The sequence below is a fragment of the Mastigoproctus giganteus genome, chromosome 4 (assembly GCF_048544385.1).
Source record: "Mastigoproctus giganteus isolate SK-2022 chromosome 4, ASM4854438v1, whole genome shotgun sequence".
Taxonomy (NCBI): domain Eukaryota; kingdom Metazoa; phylum Arthropoda; class Arachnida; order Uropygi; family Thelyphonidae; genus Mastigoproctus; species Mastigoproctus giganteus.
The window spans coordinates 223,926,093-223,947,897 of NC_143578.1; the positions used below are offsets into that span (position 1 = coordinate 223,926,093).

At 38.3% G+C, this 21,805-nt stretch overlaps 1 protein-coding gene across 1 annotated transcript in view; it reads right to left on the minus strand.

The window, feature by feature from the left end:
* LOC150087436 (uncharacterized) overlaps nt 1-8,168 on the minus strand; it is a 44,631-nt gene extending 36,463 nt beyond the window's left edge. The window contains exon 1 of the mRNA XM_090372069.1: nt 8,066-8,168. The gene's annotated coding sequence lies outside the window, so the exon portion shown is untranslated. The remainder of the gene's footprint in view (nt 1-8,065) is intronic.
* Nucleotides 8,169-21,805: the final 13,637 nt, after the last annotated feature.

Sequence of the window (21,805 nt, forward strand, 5' to 3'; positions counted from 1 at the left end):
TGAGAAGTTATTTTGAATTTAAACAATATTATTAAAAGTAGGAAGAACTGGGTTTCATTGCTCTTATACTTTGAAGTTATATTAAAAGAGGCAGCAAAGGAAGTAAGCAAACCCTTAGCCATAATTATGAAAGCTTCTGTGGACTCAGGGAAGGTCTGCACGGACTGGAGATCTGCAAATGTGTCCACAATTCACAAAGGGGGATCAAAGGGTGACACATAATTACTGACCTGTGGTCCAACTTCTGTTCCAGGGAAAATAATGGAGTCACTGGTTAAGGAAGCGATGCAAGATCATTTAGACAAGACTGCAGTTATAGTTGAGACACAGCATGGGTTTGTTAAGGGGAAGTCTTGCCTGACAAATTTGATTGGATACTATAATGCTAGGAGTTTGGTAAATAAATTGGATGAATTTGAGGTATTATTCAAACATCAAAGGCAGATATTGTTGGGATATCAGAGATGTGGCGTCACACAGATATAAGGAATGCAGAACTGGAATTTGGGGAGTACAATGTGTACAGAAAGGATAGACAGGATAGGAAGGGAGGAGGGGTTATGCTATTAATTAAGAAACACAAAATCCAAGGAAGTGAAGCCAGTTGACATCGCTGGACAGTGCAGTGTCGAGTCAGTTTGGTGTGACATAAGCACTGAGAGATCAAAATTGAGAGTAGGAGTATGCTATAGGCCTAATGACTGATGAGTATAATAAGAAACTGTACAGGGAAATAGAGTGGGCCAGTAAATCAGAGAGTCTTATAATGGGGGATTTTAATTTCCTAGATACTGACTGGAATTTGTGAGTTGGTCACTCACACATTAGCAAGGCTTTTGTGGATTTATTGGATGATTGTTTTCTACATCAGCATGTTCGGGAGGCAACTAGAGGAAGTAATACTCTTGATCTGATTATCAGTAGTGATTCTTCATGCATTAAGAATCTGCAGATAAAGGAACCATTAGGTGGCAGTGATCACAGTGTGCTGTAGTGGGATTTACTCAAAGAGGTAACTACCATTAGGTAAAGGGAAAGATTTTTGCTTTCGTAAAGGCGACTACTATGGTCTGAGACAGTATTTAAATTCTATACAGTGGGACCAACTGATGATGTTACATTAGCATTAGCAGAGGCATTTGATGCAAGAAAGCAAGCTTATGCAGCATCAGCCAAAAAAAAAAAAAACCACTTCCACTTCACCCCTCTGTTCGTTCAAAATACCTGTCCAGCTGAGCCTTAAACTTATTTAGGCTATCAACCTCCACCACAAGGGATGGAAGTCTGTTCCACCAACCAACCACCCGCTGGCTAAAGGCAAATTTCCACACGTCTATCCTACATCTGTCTTTCCTCAATTTGAATTTATGCCCTCTCAGGTGATTTTTCTGAGCTAGAGGAAGAATCCCATCAGCATGAACCATCAGCTTGAATGCTTAAACCATTCAAGGCTTTATACACCTCTATCAGATCACCTCGCTGGTGCCTAGTCTCCAGACCAGTGCCTAGTTACCAACAACAAATTCAAAATGGGAAGCATTCAAAGAACTTATCTTGGAAGCTACTAGGCTTTACATACCAACTAAGAAATATTGTTCAGGGTTTAGGCCTAAATGGATGTCAGATGAACTAATGAGACATATGGCAGAGAAGAAAAATGCACGGGATACATATAAATTAATGGGTCACATGGAAGCCTATGATAGGCTGGTCTGTAACCAAGTTACAAAGGAGATTAGGCAGGCAAAGGCAGATTATGAGAAATCCTTGGCAAATGATGCAAAGAAAAACAGAAAAGAGTTCTTTACCTATGTAAACATAGGTAAAGAAGGAAAAGGATATGTCTAGAAGGAAAAGGATGAATCAGATTGGTCCACTGGATATTGATGATTCAACAGTTGAGGATCCTGCTCAGGTGACTAACAAACTAAATGAGTATTTTGCATCTACATTCCCACATGATGAGTTATTCAGTAAGGGGAATGTCAGAGGTGAAGTAAACTCTGGCAGTGAGCTAGATGATTTTGTAATAACTGAGAGGAAAGTGGAGGAGAAATTGTTGAGAATAAACATAAAAAAGGCACCCGGGGTGGATGGGATCTATCCAGTTATATTAAAGGAAGCAGCAAAGGAAGTAAGCAAACCCTTAAGCCATAATTATAAGAGCTTCTTTGGACTCAGGGGAGGTACCCAAAGACTGGAAATGTGCAAATGTGACCCCAATTCACAAAGGAGGATCAAAGATTGACACAAGTAATTATAGACCTGTGAGTTTAACTTCTGTGAGTTAAAGTAATTATAGACCTGTGAGTTTAACTTCCAGGAAAATTAATGGAGGCACTGGTTAAAGAAGCACTGCAGGATCATCTAGACAAGGCTTCAGTTATGGCTCGGACACAGCATGGTTTTGTTAAGGAAAAGTCTTGCCTGACCAATTTCATTGGATACTATGATGAAGTCACAAAAGAACTGGATGCAGGGAATAACTTTGATATTATATATTTGGATCTTAGAAAGGCTTTTGATACTGTTGCACATGGAAGACTGCTGCACAAATTGGAGCAGTGTGGCATTAGAGGCAAATTGCTGCTATGGATAAAGGGGTGGTTGAGGGAAAGAGTGATAATCAATGGACACTGCTCATCATGGACTAATGTTATTAGTGGAGTCCCTCAGTGTTGGGTCCATTATTGTTTCTGTATTTATAAATGATATTGATGATAGTATATCAAGCTTAATGTCCAAGTTTGCAGACGATACAAAGGTTGGCAGGTTTGTTAAGGACACTACTGATGCTATGCTGCTGCAACAGGATCTGGAAAGATTTAGCAGATGAGCTGAGAGGTGGCAAATGAAGTTTAACATTGACAAATGTAAAGTACTACATATGGGAAACAGTAACCCCAGAGTAATGTATAAACTGGGTGGTACTACACTCAGGTTAGTGGAGAATGAAAAGGACCTAGGGGTAACTGTGCAGTCAGATATGAAGTTTTCTGAGCAGTGCAAAAAAAGGCTGCAAGGGTAGCTCGTGGTGTCTTGTCAATGATATACAGAAATTTTGCTAAAAGGGATAAGGAGGTAATTGTCCCCTTGTATAAGGCAATGGTCATGCCACACCTTGAGTAGTACTGTATACAGATCTGGAGGCCTCATTTCAGGAAAGATGTTGAGCTGCTGGAATGAGTACAGAGAAGGGCAATGAGATTGGTGATGGGAACGAAGGGTGGGTGTTACCAAGAAAGGCATAAGTTCTGCAAATTGCAGCTTCTGGAGACTAGGCAGCTGTGAGGTGATCTAATTGAGGTGTATAAGGCCTTGAATGGATTGAGCAAGCTCAATGCTAATGGGATTCTTCTTCTTGTTCAGATTACTCACCTGAGGGGACATAAATTCAAATTGAGGAAAGATAATTGTAGAATAGATATGTGTAAATTCGCCATTAGCCAGCTGGTGGTTAATAGTTGGAATAAACTTCCATCTGTTGTAGTGATAGCAACTTAAATAAGTTCAAGGCAGAATTAGACAAACATCTGGAGTGAATGGATGGGTGAAATGGGAACTTTTTTTTTTTTTTTTTTTGGCTGATGCTATATATATACTTGCTTTCTTGCATCATATCCCCTTACTAATGCTAATGCTAAAAAGTATCGAATATAGCCATGATAAAATGAATAGAAAGTAGACCATGTGATGTGGGTACTATATTTTGGCAAAAAAGGATGTTGTATAATCCTAGTATATAAATCGAAATTATACCAATTAGGGAGTATAGCTTATACATAAATTTTTTTTTTAATATCCAGGAAATGAATAATTACATATGTAGCAGGAAATATGCAAAGAACAACAAAATCCTGAGATGGAGAGGCCAAATTAAGACTTAAGAATTATAACCTGTAGTCCAACATGGAGCGAAACAAACCCGAAACAATGTCAGTAATCATATCTGTAAAAATAAATAAATCTATTTGAAAAGAGTAGCATAAATCCAAAGGTAGTTTCAGATGTGAATACAAATGTAAAAGGGTGTAATAAGAATCCATACGAGGTTTTTGATGAGGAAATCTAGTTTAAATCCAATGATAAAAGAACAGGAAATAAATCTGAGGATGCATATAACTAGATGACTGTAGACACGATGGTGTTGTAATTAGGCATCAAATCCTAAGGAGACTGTAGAAAATAAAAAAATTCTTGTAATATAAATAAAGAGCCACAAAGATCTATGGTGTTGAAGAATCCAAACGTGAACAGTACTGAATAAAATTTCAGCAGCAATGAATAAAAGTGAATGGAATTAGTACAGGTAACCCTCATATAACACAGTAGTTAGGTTCCTATAAAATGTCGTATTGTGTGAAACCGTGTTGTACAGGACTAAGAAAAAGTACAAAGGGGGGGGGGGGAATTACGTTCCAAAAGCTACACTATTTGTAGCTTTTGGAACTATTTGTTAACAAAATTTAATGAAACTAACAAAAATACACCAGTGTAGATTTCGTGTATCTTCTGCTCACTAAAAAATCAGTAATCTGGTTTTGTTTGCTTTTGCGTGATAACTTTGTGCATTTCATCGTATGGAACTAAGCATTTACGAAGCTCCCTTTTGAACTTTGGGCTCCTTTCATTCAAGAATCTGCATTCAAAATATAAGATTCGAATTGCTCGGCTAACTTTATGCCTTCCTGTACACATTTTTGTGTAAAATTTGGAAGTTTAGAATTTTCATCTGCACTATTATCCTCTGAATTGATTTGGTTTCTCTACGATGCCATTTCCACCAAATTGGCTTCGTCAGCCAGCTTCTTTCTACCAGTAATTTTTGAATTTCTTCAGTAATCATATCTTATTTTTTAGGAGCATTGGCGACTAAGGCGATGTTGCTTTGCGTATATTGTCTATAAATTGTGTGCACCCCGAGATCGATTTTCTGTTTCGCTGGACGGAAAACCGATGTTTCCGGGGGGAAAAAAAAACCATGCTACCCTCGCCTGAGCCCAACTAACTCAGCCACGTTGTGAAAAAGACTCATAAAAATTCCTCCCATCATGGATGGGATTCAAGCTCAGGTCTTTACCTTCCGGTGTGGGGAGGAGGAGGGCGATTCTATCAACGGTGCTACCCACGAGGGCTTCAGTAGTCATATCATTAAAACATTCCCCTCCTACCGACGTAGCAAGTTTCCATTCCATTTTCTGCCGGTTCGACCATATTTCCTGAATGAACTGACTCTGGCCATATAATTTTCCACACGCATTTAACATTGACGGTTTTACTTCTTTGAGCAATAAAGCTATGTTATTGTTTGTTGTTTGTTTGTTATTTGGTTTTTAGGAGCATTAGCAACTAAGGCCATATTGCTCCGGAATATGCGGTGGTCATTCTCTGACCTTTCCGCATCCTCCGTATTTGGTGGTGACGGGCTCGAACCCCGGTCTAATCGAGGAGCATGTGCTACGCACTGGTGCTCCTTCCCACCTGGCTACGGAGGCGCCTAATAAAGCTATGATTTTGATACAGTCCACAATTGAGAAATGTTTCCACGTCTCCATTACTTCAATAAATTCAGAAGTCATTTTTTTCCAAAATCCATTGAAATGATTTTCTAACGTAATGAGTTTTAAAGGTGGATATAATGCCTTGATCTAATGGCTGAAAGAAACAAGTTGTATTAACCTAATACAACTGTGGTGGTGGAAACAAAACTTCCAACATTTGGATGACTTAAATATTTTGGATGCCCTGGCGTGCTATCCAATAGTAACAAAACTTTGAAATCTAAAATTTTTCCACATATTCAACAAGCATAAGTTCAATAACACAGAACATAAAATAAAATACAGGAATTTCTCAATATTTTCTTTGACTAGCGAGTCAACAGCAGGGATTCAAAAAATGTGGAAATGTTGAAAAATTACATCCAACATAATAGCAGGGTTTTTCCAGCACAAAAGCTCAAAAATACCCTGTTATGCAAAATTTGCCAAAATTCTCTAACCGTGTTAGAGTGAAACCATGTTATATAAGTTCCGTGTTGTGCGAGGATTGCTGCAATTTATCAATAGTGTTAGAGCGAAACAGTGTTGTAGAAGTACTGTGTTATAATGGAGTTGCCTGTATACATCTAGAGCAAATAAATCCAAAGGTGCATATTCAAAGATAGAGCTGAAAGGTATCAAATCTTTTTGGATACCTTAAAGTAGCTTTAATACTTGAAAGATCCAAGATCCAAATAATGCAATTAACCCACATATATTATCTGTGCCTGAAAACAAAAATGAAATATCAATTAAGTCTCAACAAGGGAAGTGAATTATCAGCAATTTCATAAAGGACTTACAACATATATCAAATGAATACATGAAAGAAGAAGTGGATACCTAAAAAGTAAAAATATAGTGAGTAAACAAACAAAGTAATCATTCCAATGAAAATAATTCCATTGGAAATCATGTATGGTTATTATTCAGCAAGTAGTGGAAATCCTACCAAATAATATTACAACTGTACAAATATGAATAGAACTGACCAGTTCATAGGAAATTCTAACTGAATTTATTCTTGATCAAATGGGAAACTATATTGAAACAGTATTTTATAAAATAAATAGGGATGTTATTATTAATTAGTTTATTGTAAAGAAGTTTAAGAGCTTTGGTGAACAGTAAATGGTTGCTGCATGTGTTAGCCAGTCCAATAGTTTGAGTACAAATTATACTTTTATGTATTTTGTTGGAAATATTAGAGTGCCAATTAATACGGTAGATGACATCAAAGTTGAATTTATTTCTTTTATCATATATGTCAATATTATACGGAAGGGAAGCATTGCTAGGAGTAATACAGAGGTCAAGGAAGTTGGCTGTATGATTAGCAGAGTTTTCTTTATTCAGTTTAAGTTCATTGGGGTAAATTGCTTTGGCTAAAGTTTGTATTTAAATTCAGGATGTCATCTACATATCTGAATGCTAAAAAGTTATTAGGGTTGTTTGTGGTGTATAATTCTTCATAATAGTGTAAAATAGGTTGGATACTAAACTAGAAATTTGGGAACCCATGGGCACACCAATGGTTTGTTTATAAGTTTGCCGTCGAAGATATAATTATTAAGTAAAGAGAGATTGACATAATTGTTCCATGTATTATCACTTATATTATGCAGTTCCTGATACCTCACCATGTATCAATATTTACTTCAGTTGACATCAGACTTTGCATTTTTGCCATCCCTGTATGCAACTTAGAACTAAATTTTCCCACCCATATCTGATGACAGCTCTACCACCTTTTATTTTATTTTACTTTATTTTGTTTAATAATTTGGTATTAATATTTTTACTTTACAGTTCCTTCACCTCCAAATTGGCTTTGCAATTCAGCCTATAATTTTCTCAATTCATCATAACTTTTAGGATATTAACATTCTTTTGCCTTTTTAAAATCTACATTACTTCTTTTTTCTACTATCCTTAACCTTCTAGTCCTTGGAACTTTGTGTAATTATATATATATATATAAAATAGTGACAATTTTGATTAATGGAAACTACGAATCCGGAAAACTTTTTACTAGCGAAGAATAAGTTTTCACTAGTGTTTATAGTCTATCTAATATACCTTGTTGTTGTATACGATCTTTCCCATCTTTCGGACGGGAAAGATGTGTTGAAAGATGTTTGTGTATAAATACAAATTTGGAAGTGGAAAGATGCGGGATAAATTTAGCATAACATAACATCAACATTCAGTTTTATCAATCCAACATTACAAGGCCCAAAACATTTAATGGATAAAATATGACACACAATATGGCAATGACTCAGCAATTACTAGACAAAGAAATTAATTTTACTTAATTAAAACCTATAATTAAAATTATTTTCTACCCATACTACTTAGCAGTTTCTACAAATTTCTCATATGAACGCTGAATGTCAACGAACTACGGACGCTAGTAAGCCCCTTTGATTTCAATTGTTACAGCCAACTTCTTAATTATAAAGCATAACAACTTATATACATATAAAGCACTTTATATCTTAGAAGGAATATTCGATACAAACCTTTAATAATTACCTTGGTTCTAAAATATATTTATACAGCTTTAAACATAAATACGCCACAGTAACCAGAAATTACTATTTATTCTGCAACATCACCCCAACAAAATAAACCCAAATAACGATTTTCCCTACTCCGTTATCAGAAGTCCCTCTACACAGTTTTATTTATACATAACAATAAAGATTATTTCATTTACACATTCCCTAAATTACTGATCAGCATCTAAGTTACATGATATAAAATAAAATTTTAGATTGCCTTTAAAGAAAATACAATAAAAATTCACACCTTATCCGTTCTAGAGGAATTTTACTAGAGCCTTTATAAAGATTTTTTTCGTATCTAACATACAATTATAGTAACATTAAACATGGACTTCTCAAAAAATTAGAAACCATTTGCAATTGGCATCTGTAGATCACGTACGGTATGCAAATGTAAGGTATACAAATATTTATCACAAGTTCCTTAGTATCAGATAATTACTGCACTCATTCCTTGGGCTTCAAAGTCAATCCGGTCACGGGAAAGATAAGTGATTTTTCTGATTTTCAGAACGCGGTGTTACTGTGGAGCACGAGCAGGAGGTGCCTCAAAAGAGAAAACAAAGGATATCACTGCTATCTTGAAAGCAGCCATCTCGAAGACTACAATGAGTGAAAGATGAAAGGAGAAGGCATCTCCTTTCGTCTTCCAAAAAAGAAGAAATACTGCAGAAAGTGGATGTTTGTTGCAAGAACGAAATCGCGGGAATTTAAACTAAGTGTGAGTTAGAATACAAGGTTAGTGTGAAGTAGATGACTGAAAAATTCACTTTAGGCAAAAAAATACAAAAAAGAACACATCTACAAACAAATTATGCGGGGTGAAGAATCTGGCTTTTGGTAGTAGTTTTCCAATACGATAGCTACTTATTTCAGTAAATCATCGAAAGATTTGAATGGAGCGGTGCGGCCAACGCCAGGACTACACTATGAAAGAGTGCGAAAAGATCACAGTCTTCCGACTCTCGCTTTACACGTTTTTAAACCAATTTGTAGAGTAAACTTGCGACATGAAACCATATATCCAGATTATCTCGTATTCACCACTCCAACCTGAGGTAGTATCATGGTGTTGGGTATGATCTGTTCACACGAAATACACCATTTATATACTTAGAAGGTCGTTTTACCTACAATGAATTCATTTTTACCCTGATTGAGATCGGTTCTTTCATGAATAGAACACAACTATATGCCGTGCAAAAATTGTACCTGAATGGTTCAATGAACATTCCCAAGATTTCCAATACCGATCCAGGCTGCGTAACTCTCCAGATATCACAATCCAATTCAGAATGCCGTTATTAATTAAAATCCCTAATTATGGGACACATGTGGAATTGCATTTCCCTACGCACAATAATACTACAGCTTACGATATATTAATGGAAGAATGGTCGAATTTGTAGAAAAATGCATCTCCGCAGCGAGTAGAATCCAGGCATTAACATAACACATTGTATATGGATAGTAATTCGGCAAAAGGTGGCATTGCTATATTTAAATAAAGGTTTCGTACACTGGTGAGCAAAATTTAAGGACTGGTAAGATTTTCACCTGTAGCTTCTAAATAGGAATGGCCTGGACATGTGAAAAGCATGCCAAAGGAACCTCGTGAGGTACAGAAATGATGAAGGAAACAACACCGACAAAACAACTAAAAAACGGTACAGAGGAACTTTATTCAAAAATGGCAACATAGCAGTGGCTGCCATGATACAGATACACCACTGCCCAAGATACCACAAAGGGAAGAGATGGTACTCAGTAGGAGATATGGCCACCCCTAATGTCGATGCAGGCTTTGCACCGCCTGTCCATACTTAGAACAACGTTGTTGATAAGTTCTTGCAGTAACATCATCCGTTCCTCTGTCAGCGCCACCTTCAGCTGGTGAACATTTCTGGTGGGTGTTGACGTGCCGCTAGGCGTCTTCCCAGAGTGTCCCATGTGCGTTTTAATGGGATTTAGATCGTACAACGGGCAGGCCAATCCATACGAACAATATCCTCACTTTCCAAAAGCATGTAAAGAGCTGCAGTGCGATGGGGTGTGGCATTATCAACCATAAACACGAACTAGGGGCCAATGGCATCTCGGAACAGACACACACGGGGAAGGACTACCTCAGTATAGTAGCGTGCCTTGGTTATAGTACCGCCTTCCAGTATCTGGAGTTGTGCACGTCCATCCAACATAACGCCTCGACCGCCATATCGATCGCTTTCGGTGATGTTTGTGGGGTGATACTGTGTGCAAACCTCTCGCCAGATTAGCTGGCATCCAGGATCGCTGCTGAGACTGAATCTGCTCTCATCAGTCAAGAGTACTTTACTTAAGTAAAGATTTTGGGGTTGTAACCTTTAGAAATAGTGTTGGTCCTTAAGTTTTGCCCACCTATGTATTTTTTTTTTCGCCAATGAGTGCAACAGAATTACTGTTAAAAACAAATTACATTACAATGTTTTCTAATTCTAAATTGCATTTATACTTTGTAAGGGTTTTTTTTTTTTTTTTACAGACTAAAATCACAATTATAGGGAAGAATAGAACATTACTTGCTACTGGAGATGGGCGAACTGTTGCTGAGAGAAAAGAAACGAAACAAGTCAATAACAGTTCATTTCGTAGAAGTAGGCATACGAACCGAAAGAGTTTGGAGTTGAAATAGCCATGTCTAGTTATGATAAATGATGTGTAGAGGTTTGGAGAGAACCATAGGAGGGAATTTTTCTTTTTGTCGAGGAGAATAAGGAGTCTGCATAGGTAGCACAGTGCTATCGTCACCGTCCTCCCCAGACCGGGTGGAAAAGCCCAGGGTTCGAATCCCACCCTAACGCAAGGAACTTTAATGGGCTTTTTTCAATCCTTCGCTGAGTTAATAGGTCTCAGGCATAGATAGCAAGATTTTTTCCCAAGAAACTGATGTTTTTTCGTCCATCAAAACAGGCAAATCGACCAGAGAACAACGCAATTTACAGACATAATAAATAAATAGATATATGTAAGAAATTACGGGAGGCCCTAATATAATAATTTGAGTAGGGATAAGGAGGTGATTACACTTTGTATTAGACAATGGTCAGGCCGCTCCTTGAGTACTGCGTACAGGTCTGGAAGTCTCATTATTAGAAAGAATGTAGAGTTGCTGGAACAAGTTCAGAGAAGGGCAAGAAAATTGATGAGGGGAACAAAGCGGTCTTCTTACCAAGAAAGGCTTAAGTTCTACAAATTGCAGCATCTGCAGACTAGACACCTGCGAGGTTATCTGATTGCATCTACTCGTGTAAGTCAAAGCGAAAAAGTTGCAGTTATGGACTTAGTGAAGATATCACGGAGTTTCAAAAGGGCATGATCGTGAGAACACATGGGTCGGGTGCTTCCATATCAGAAACGGAACGTCTGTTCGGTTGCTCACGACCACTCTATTAAAGGTGTATAAAGAATGGTGTTAATCCGGTTAGACCACCACTCACCAAGAGCACTGAAAAGGATTACGCGATTTAGATGTTCGGGGTGTACGAAGGCTCCAGGGCGTCGCACGGACTCAAAGTCAAATCACTCTGCTGCAGTTGACATCGCAATACCATATGGGGAATTCAAGAACAATGTCTCAAAGGAAGATGAGACGCATACTCAGATGTATTGGGTTCAATAGCAGACGAACCAAGAGAGACACCCTCTCTCACCGCTAATCATGGCCGATGGTGAATGTTGTGGTGTTAACTGGTTGGAAACATGAATGCAAAACGAGTGTGCTGGTTGGATGAATCCAAATATCCGGTGCAATTGTTATTTTTAGGCTACGCGGATAATTAAATTCATATGCTGTGTCTTATTTCTGTTAATTGCGTGTGTTCTTAATCAATTTGTGTAATTTGCTGAACAAGAAAATGTTCCATCTACGCCTGAGACAGACTAACTCGGCCAACTAATGAAAAAAGCCCATTAAAATTCCTCGCTTCATCGCCGGGATTCGAACCCGGGCTCTTTCCACTCGGTGTGGCTAGGACGGTGACGATACCACTGAGCAGACTGTTGGCAAGCTGTACCGGGTTTTTGGTCTGCACGCGTAGCACAGTCGTATAATCGATGTCCTCTCCACACCGGGTGGAAAAGGTCCGGGTTCGAATCCCGTCGATGAATCAAGGAATTGTAATGGGCTTTTTTCACTAGGTGGCCGAGTTAGTCGGTCTCAGGCGTAGATGGCATGGCTTATTTTTCAGTAAATTAGACGTATTGGCCATAAAACACACAGCACAGCAGATAAATTCAATTAATCGGGAGGCCTAAAAATAATAGGGTTTTTTTTTTTTTTTTTTTGTTTACCACACGCCAACCATCACCTTCCTACACGGCGCAAATAACACGAGTCCAGGACTCATCGTACATCGCGCCCACTATCTAGGCAAGTTCCTCATAGTTACTTAATGTAGGGAGCGTTTTGATGGCAAAATTAGAATCCCTGATGTGTAGGGACCAACTTTTGACTGGTGAGGCTTAATGAGACCATGTTGCATTTTTAAAGACAGAAATGGGATTTTCCAAGATGATAATGTGCCTTTTCTTCGGCCCCCACTCTGCACAAGTGATTCGAGGAACACAGCGAAGAAGATATTACCCATCTTGTTGGCCTCTGAATCTGGTTCACTTTAATGGAATTAAACTCATGTGCTTTTAGAACGGAAAGTAAGGTGTATGAGCATGCAACGGTTATCTATTCCCACACAGTTACATTATTATTGTTGTTGTTGTAGGGTTTTAGGAGCATCATATGACATGTTGCTCCGTGTATATAGGTTACAAAGTCATGTTGCTCAGTGTACAGTGGCTGAAATTTGCATGTGTAGTGAAGTCGATTTTCTGTTTTGATGAACAAAAAATTCCGAATTTCCTGTGGAAAAAACCATGCTACCCTCGCCTGAATAACTCATTCACGTTGTGATAAAGGCCAATAAAAATTCTTGGCGCGATCGACGGGACTCGAACTCAGGTCTTTATCAATGAGTTGTGGGAGGATGGCAATCCTACAAACTGTTCTACCCACGAGGGCAGTTCGAATTAATATTATTATTATTAGCGGCATATGATGCAAGAAAGAAAGCTTATACAACTTAAACAAAATAAAAAGTACTTCCCATTGCACTAATCCATTCGCTCTAAAAGTTTCCATTCCTTCCTTGAGTCTATTTAAGCGATCAACTTTCATAAAAAAATAACTTTCATATCATATATTTTGATTTCAGGAAAGCTTTTGACACTCTTGCGCATGGAAGACTATTACAAATTGGAGCTTATTGAGTGGGAGAAGACAGAGAGTGGTAATCAATGGGTGCTGCTCTTAGTGGACTAATGTTATTAGTCGAGTCCCACAGGGTTCGGTGTTGGGTCCTCTGTTGTTTTGTATATTTATCAATGATATTGATGAAGGTATATCAGGCTTAGTGTCGAAGTTTGCAGATGATACAAGGGTTGGCAGGGTTGTTAATGACAGTAACGGCAGTGTGCTACTTCAACAGGATCTAGATAATTTGGGCAGATGGGCTAAGAAGTGGCAACTGAAGTTTAACCTTTACGAATGCAAAATACTGTATATGGGTAGAAGTAACCCCAGAGAAACGTACCAACTGTGTGGTACTACGCTTAAGATGGTAGAAAATGAAAAAGACCTGGGAGTAATTGTGCAGTCAGATATCAAGTTTTCTGACCAAAGCAGACAGGCTGCCAGGGAAGGTCATGGGGTTTTGTCAATGATATATAGGAATTTTTCTAGCAGGGAAAAGGAGGTGATTGTCCCTCTCTATAAGGCAAGGGTCAGGCCACGCCTTAAGTACTGCGTACAGGTCTGGAGGCATCATTTTAGGAAGGATGTAGATTTTCTTGATCATGTACAGAGAAGGGCAACAAGATTAGTGAGGGGAATGAAGGGATCCTCTTACCAAGAGAGGCTTAAGTTCTGCAAATTGCAGTGGCTGGAGACTAGGCATCTGCGCGGTGATCTGATTGAGGTGTATAAGGCCTTGAATGGATTGAGCATGCTGAATTCTGATGGGATCCTTCCACTTGTTCAGATTACGTAGCTAAGAGGGCATAAATTCAAATTAAGAAAAGACAGATGTAGAATAGATGTGCGGAAATTTGCCTTTAGCCAGCAGGTGGTTAATTGCTGAACAAACTTCCATCTGTCGTTGTGGAAGTTGATAGGTTAAATAAATTTAAGGAGGAACTGGACAGGCATTTGAAGGGAATGGTGTGATTTTGTTTTAGGCTGATGCTGCATAAGCTCATACACTTGCTTCCTTGATTCACATGCCACTAGTTCTACTACTACTAGTACTACTATTTCTTAGCCATATACTATTTTGAATTCCTAAATGGACGTAATAATCGTGAGTTCGCTTACGAAATCCTTTTATTTTATCAATAATTATGTAGTTAACTTTCTAAAAAACTTGATTGTTCTCGTTAATTCTAACGTTATGAAAACTCTGAAACAATGGAAGCTTATTAGATAACTCGTTTAATAATCAGTTTTCATCTATATAAACAGGAGGCTGAATTCACATAAAAACGAAAAAAACTTAAACAGTTTCTATAGACTTCAAGTAGTCACGCCTACTGCCCGTAAGTTATGAGCAGATATTTTGTCAAAGAGCAGAGAGAGAAATAGTTCTTTTACACACGATTTACTAGAAATGCGTAGGAAGGAGAAACGCCTTGAAAACCTTGAGAACTTTGAAGCACTGGATGAGTCGCCATTAGGCACATCTTATAGTGTCTAGACAGGGTGGTCAAAAGCTTTTTACGACGAATGGGAAAATTCCGATTTTATTTTGATTTGCACAACATATGTTGTGCAAATATGAGTGCCCTCTTTTGTGTAGAAGTTGTTGAGCATTCTCCTCAGTAAAAGTTTTGTTCTGTTCTCAGTGAGATTCGACTGAAGAAGTCGCCGGGCACTGTAAGGAGCCCCAGATCGAATTCCCCTTTTCTAATGTATGGTATACTATCGGGAAAGAGTATTAACTAACGTTAACATAGTAAAACGTGAAACTTTAAATATGCGTCTAGTTTGCGCATAAAGTTTTCTAAGTTATCACCGAACCATGAATACAAGAAGAAAGTATAACGACTTGAGATCTCACATTTCATCTGTAGGGTAAGTTTCTTTTCCCAAGTGTTTAATAACAGTTCATCACTGCTCCCTAGCTTATATAACGATCCACCTTTCTTTCGCATGCCTATATTTAAAAGTTTAAACATCTTAACAAACGAAACTTAAAACATGAAACTATATTTAAAAGTATATTATAAAGCTTAACAAACGAAACTTAAAAGATGAAACTCTACATCTAAAAGTACATCAAAAATCTTAACGAATGAAACTTAAAGACAAACCTGTATTTGCTTGTTCATTGACTCTCTTCTTGAGTTCTCCAAACATTTTTGGCGATATTACCGTTATTTTAAAAGCGACTTAGTATTTGAATTCTTAAGAGTAAGGATAGGGAATTAACTCCCTTATCTTCCTTTGATTGAAAGGGCAATTAGCGACCCTCATTGATTCAAAGTGGAATAAAGTCAAAGAAATGAAAGTAAATAGAACTAATTCTATACTAGTTGTCTAGAGGTCCACACATAAAATATTTTGCTGTAATGTTGTTTTTAATGATAGTTTTGTATCAGTTACGAAGCATTGCCTTATCACACATGTGTATCTACTTTCTTTACCTATTAAACTTATTAAGTTTATAGTTACAGCTATTGTTCCTGTCTTCTTACTTAGAACAAAACTCAAATTTCATTATTAATTTAAACCTTAAGATTGAAGACCAACCAAATAAACTGTTATATCACTCTACCACATAGAAAATTGATAACTTGTAAGAGTTAAATTGACCGGGAAGGTCTATGTTCCTAGACCTTGGAATTATCTGGGTTAATGCCAGCCTTATTCAAATGAAAGTTAGGGCAAACCCCTGATGGACATAATAAGATAATAAACACAATGCGACCTATAGATTTGTCTTTGCAAGAAAAGAGCACACCCTTTTTGATAGAGAGCGAATCTGTTCTAGACTGCTTTGCAAGTTAAAACCACTATCTCCCTGCCCCAGGTTCATTGTCCCTCTTTTTAATCACGCCACCTCACCATAATGATTAACAAGATGAAAATAAATAAATAAGCATCCCGAAACCCTGAACCTGACAGCAGTATTCATTATCTGAGTCCCTGAAATTACGACGTTGCAAATGATTCATAAAAAAATACAAAAACATTAAAATTACGATAGTATCTACTGTAGCGTGCAGGATTTTTTGTAAGTTTTAATATTCTGCATAGTATACAAATTATTAGAGAAGATTGGAGAACATTTCTTGCAGATTAATGAATAGCACATGGAAAAGGTTATATCCTGATGCTGTTCGTGAATGTGAAGAATGCAGTGTGACTGGGATACAAATTTAAATTGTAAGTGTTGCAAAAGATTAATGATGGGAATATTGCACAATTGCTTTAGTCAAGCGCAAAACCACTTACAAATGAGGAGGTAGCAGAAATCGACTAACTACCCACAAAAGAGGAGGAAGCTGAAAATGATGACACGATGGAATCAATATAAGATAAATATTTGAAAATTAAATAAGTAAAGGAAGACCTTCAGAAAACTGAAGAAATACCTGAATATTTTTCTGACAACGACCCTCTTGCCACAACTAATGCTACGGCACAATTTTATTTGAAAAAATATGGCAAAAAACCAAACCAATCTGGTTTCATTCTTTATTCGTAAAATTAAAAAATAGCGTCACTTCAATAAACTTGTGGAAGTTGATAGGTTAAATAAATTTAAGGAGGAACTGGACAGGCATTTGGAGGGTATGGTGTGATTTTTTTATTTTTTTTTATTTATTTTTTGGCTGATGCTGCATAAGCTCCTACATTTGCTTTCTTGCATCAAGTGCCACTACTACTACTACTACTACTTTATTTAACCTTACATTATTCAACATATCATTATAAAAATGTCTAATAAAATAATTGTCTCATGTTTCAATTCTTTCAATCCAATTTTTACTGTGTATAAATAAAAAATAAACATTATGAAAATTCGGTCCGCGTTTTAAGTGCAAATTTCTGTAACCAGTTATTTTTGGATAACGAGGATCCCTTGTATTTATTCATCACCACGATCATCACAAGTACTCTAATTTTAATTTTGATTATGCATCTGTAACGAAATAGTAGCCGCAGTATAGGCATGTGATGCTAGAAAGGAAGTTGATGTAGCATCAACCAAAAAAAAAACCATTTCACACATCCATTCCCTCTAAATGTTTGTCCAGTTCCTCCTTGAATTGATTAAAGCTATCAACTTACCCAACGACTGAGGGAAGTTTGTTCTAGCAAACAACTACCCACTGGCTAAAGGCAAATTTCTGCACATCTATTCTATAACTATCTTTCCGTAATTTAAATTTATGCCCACTCAAATTCGTAATCTGAGCAAGACAAAGAATCCCATCAGCATTGAGCTTGCTCAACCGATTCAAGGCCTTATACACCACAATAAAATTGCAGAAAATTAGACATTCTGATTTTCTCGCCCACTCCATTTCTCTGTACAATTGTTCGTTGATGTCATTACAGTCATTAGGCCTATGAAACCCTCCTACTCTCATTTTCTTTTTCCCAGTGCTTAGGTTACACCAAACTGACTGAATATTGCAGTGTCCCTATACAACTGGAGGCACTTGCTTAGGCCCTCATTGGTAGCACTGTTTGTAGTATTCCCGTCCTCCCCCACATCAGGTGAGAAAAATCTGTATTCGAATCCCCTCGATGACGTGAGGAATTTTTATGAGACCTTTTCATAACGTGGCTCGGTTAGTGAGTCTCAGAAGAGGGTTTTCATCTAACAAAATAGAAAATAGACCTGAGAACACACGCAATGCACATACAATATACACTGAGCAACATGGTCTAAGTTGGCCTTGCTCCTAAATTCAAATAACAACAACAACAACAACAACAACACCATTAGATTTTGTATTTCTTAACTACCAGCTTAACCTCCTCCTCCTTCCTTCCTCTCCTGTCTATTGTTTGTATATAAATTGTATTCCCCAAATTACAGTTCTGTAGTAATTATACCTGTTTGAGATGATGTCTCTGATATCGCAACAACATCCTCCTTTGATGTCTTCATCAGCATTTCAAATTCATCAAATATATTATCTATACTCCTAGCATTAGTGCCTCTGCAAGTTCAGTATCATGCACCAGTTGTTATTTTTCTTTACTCTAACACAGCCCTTGTACAAAGGGTATTAGGAAAGTTTTGCAATACAGCTTTGTTTATTTAATTTTTTCAAAGTAATTTCCTCTACATTCAATACACCTCTCCATCCTCCGAAACCAATCTTTAAACCAGTTCTGCCAAGTTTCACTAGGGCGTAAAGCACACTCGTTGTCCCAAGCCCGTAAAAGGTCCTCATCACTGGAAAACCGCCTCCCTTTTAGCTTCATTTTCACATGCGGGAACAGTGCAAAGTTGCAGGGAGCAAGGTCTGAACTGTAGGGAGGGTGCTCGAGAAGTTTCAGTCCTGTCGTGGTCAAATATTCGGTGCAGGCTTTGGCGCGGTTAGCTGGAGCATTATCGTGATGGAGGTACCAGGTGTCCATTCTTGACTTTGGCCGCAGGTTCTTCATAGATCCAATGACTTTAGGCAGGCATTGTTCAGTATACCACTTAGCTGTGACTGTCTTCTGCGTGTCCAAAACGGCACGTTCCACAATTCCACTCGATTTGAAAAATACAGCTATCATTTTCTTCTTTACAGATCGGGATTTTCTAACAATTACGGGTGTGTCGTCATCATCAAAAACCCAAACTTTGTTTTGAGCCTTGGTCGGCAGATCGTAATAGTACAGCCAAGTCTCGTCACCTGTCACGATGTTGTTTACATACCGAGATTGTCCCTTATCAAACTTTTTTAACATCTCCCGGCACCAAGTCACACATCGTGTCATCTGCTCTTCAGTCAGTTGATGCGGCACCCAGAGAGAACAAAGTTTCTTCACGTGCAAATGATCTTGCAGAATCGAACGAATTGCTGGTGCATTTAGGCCCAAAGTATCCTCTATCTGTTGGTAGGTCACTCGCCTGTTTTCGTCAAGCATTGTCCTCACAGCAGTAACGTTTTCCTCCGTAACTGACGTTCGTGGCCTTCCCGGCCTCTCAGAATCCTCCAGAGTGAAATTTCCCCTTTGGAATTCTCTATACCACCTGAATATCGTTGTACGATGTGGACAATCATCATCTAGTGCAAGAGTCATTTCTTCTAAGCACTGGTCTATGGTTAAACCACGCACGAAATTATACCGCAAAACTGTCCTTATCTCATTTCGTGACCACGATGCCATCGCAAGCACTTGCGATGGCATCGTGAGTGCGTTCTTGTACTCCTTCGATTTAAGTTAGACCCTACCTGTAGATGCAGTCTCTCTTGTTAACAATACAGACCATGTTGAGAACAATTCTATCCCATGAGCCTTGAATAATATGTCTACTAATGAATAACTAAGCCCATCGACTTGGCCCGGCGGCTACTATGCACGTATGAACATGTCTCAACGTGCAGCAACAAGCAGCTTCCTCTGATTCATTGTTGCGTCATATTGCAAAACGTTCCTAGTACCCTTTGTATATATTTGTTCCATGATGACTCCCACCAGCCCTTGAATCTCCCAGCACCCCTCCCCCCAGGTTGCTGCTCATGTTAATAGAACAGTGCAAGAATCACTTTCACCTGTTCCTGCAGCTATTGTTAATCTTTTATTCCGTGAAAACCCCCAAGCTAGCAGTTTTCCAACACACCTAACACTGACTTGATATCATCAGGAAACGTTCTTGTATTCCTTCGATTTAAGTTAGACCCTCCCTGTAGATGCAGTCTCTCTTGTTAACAATACAGACCATGTTGAGAACAATTCTATCCCATGAGCCTTGAATAATATGTCTAAGGCTGAACTGATTGATAAAGCTCTCATCATGTCCTCCTTCCTATCGTGTCTGTGCAAAATTGCAGACACTTTCAACTTTAACTCTAACTCACGACTTTTTTTCAACTTTGACCTGTACTTGTTAAGTAAATCTGCAGATATCCTCCCCTTAATGTTATTGCTGGCAAGGTGTACAACAATATCATCCTTTGTGCACTTAAAAGATGATATCTGCTCTACACCCTCATCAACTTTTGCCCCGGGCAGGTATACCTTGGTTTCTTATTTCACCTCTTCGTTTTACACAAAAAGTAAAGTTATATAATTGATTACAAAAACCTGTATTTGTGTCTGTAAATTGTGTGTGTTCTCTGGTCCATTTGCCTGTTTTGTTGGACGAAAAAAAACCTAGTGTCTGGAGAAAAAACCTTGAGTAAGACCAACTAACTCAGCCACGGAGTGAAAAAAGCCCATTAAAGTTCCTCACCTCATCGACAGGATTCTGTCCTAGGCCATTTCCACCTGGTGTGGGGAGAACGGTGATGATACCACTTTGCTACCCGCGCAGGCTATTCTTTTTATTCAGATGCAATTATTATATTAAGGCCATCCGTAATCTCTTACACATATCCATATATATATATGATCTCTCTAAATTGCATGTGTTCTCTGGTCGATGTGTCTGTCTTTCTGAATGAAAAAAAAATCCAGTTTCTGGGGTTTTTTCATCCAGCTAACTCAGCGACGGAGAGACCAACTAACTCAGCCACGGAGGGAAAAAAGTCCATCAGAGTTCCTAGATTCACCGACAGGATTCGAAACCGGGCCTTTTCCACTCAGTGTCAGGAGAACCCTGACGATACCACTTTGCTACCTGCTTAGTGTTCTTTTTGCACATTATATAACCAGGCTTCCTGACATTGGAGTCACTGACCATAACTATCTTCTTCGAGACCAGCGCATTCTGTCTTAGAAAATGCATTCTGTTGCGTAATGCACCATAGTGAGCCCTGCTGTTGAGTTGGGCAACTGTGAGCTTGATGGGTTCCCACTTTAATACCTTCGATGACATCTACACAACTCTTCAAATTCTTACAGGCGCCCATCAGAACGCTGAGTCGGGGGCTAATTTCTTGACGCTCACTGCACTTAGCACACACACACACAAAGACCTCCTCATTGGATAGATAATGTCCTATTTCAGAGAGTCTGGCAAACTGTTATCAATGTTTATCGTTCATCCTGATGGAGGCGTCATCTTACGGACAATTTTCTAGGTTCGTTGCCAAGCAACGACGAGCCCGCAAAGCTGTTGAAGTTCTTACTAGTTCGTGATAAGAAGCCATTTTTTATGTGACGTTGTTAGATCATCATCTTTTATCTGTGTAACCTAATGTAAAATAAAATTATTAAAACTAACACAAACATTTCGCAAATCGCACACTTGTTTAGGCTGTGTGTGTGTAAGAGAGAGAGTGTGTGTCAATAGTAGTAGTGGCATGTGATGCAAGAAAGCATGTTTATTAGCTTATGCAGCATCAGCCAAAAAAAAAAAAATCACACCATTCCCTCCAAATGCCTGTCCAGTTCCTCCTTAAATTTATTCAACCTATCAACTTCCACAACGACAGATGGAAGTTTGTTCCAGCAATTAACCACCCGCTGGCTAAAGGCAAATTTCCGCACAT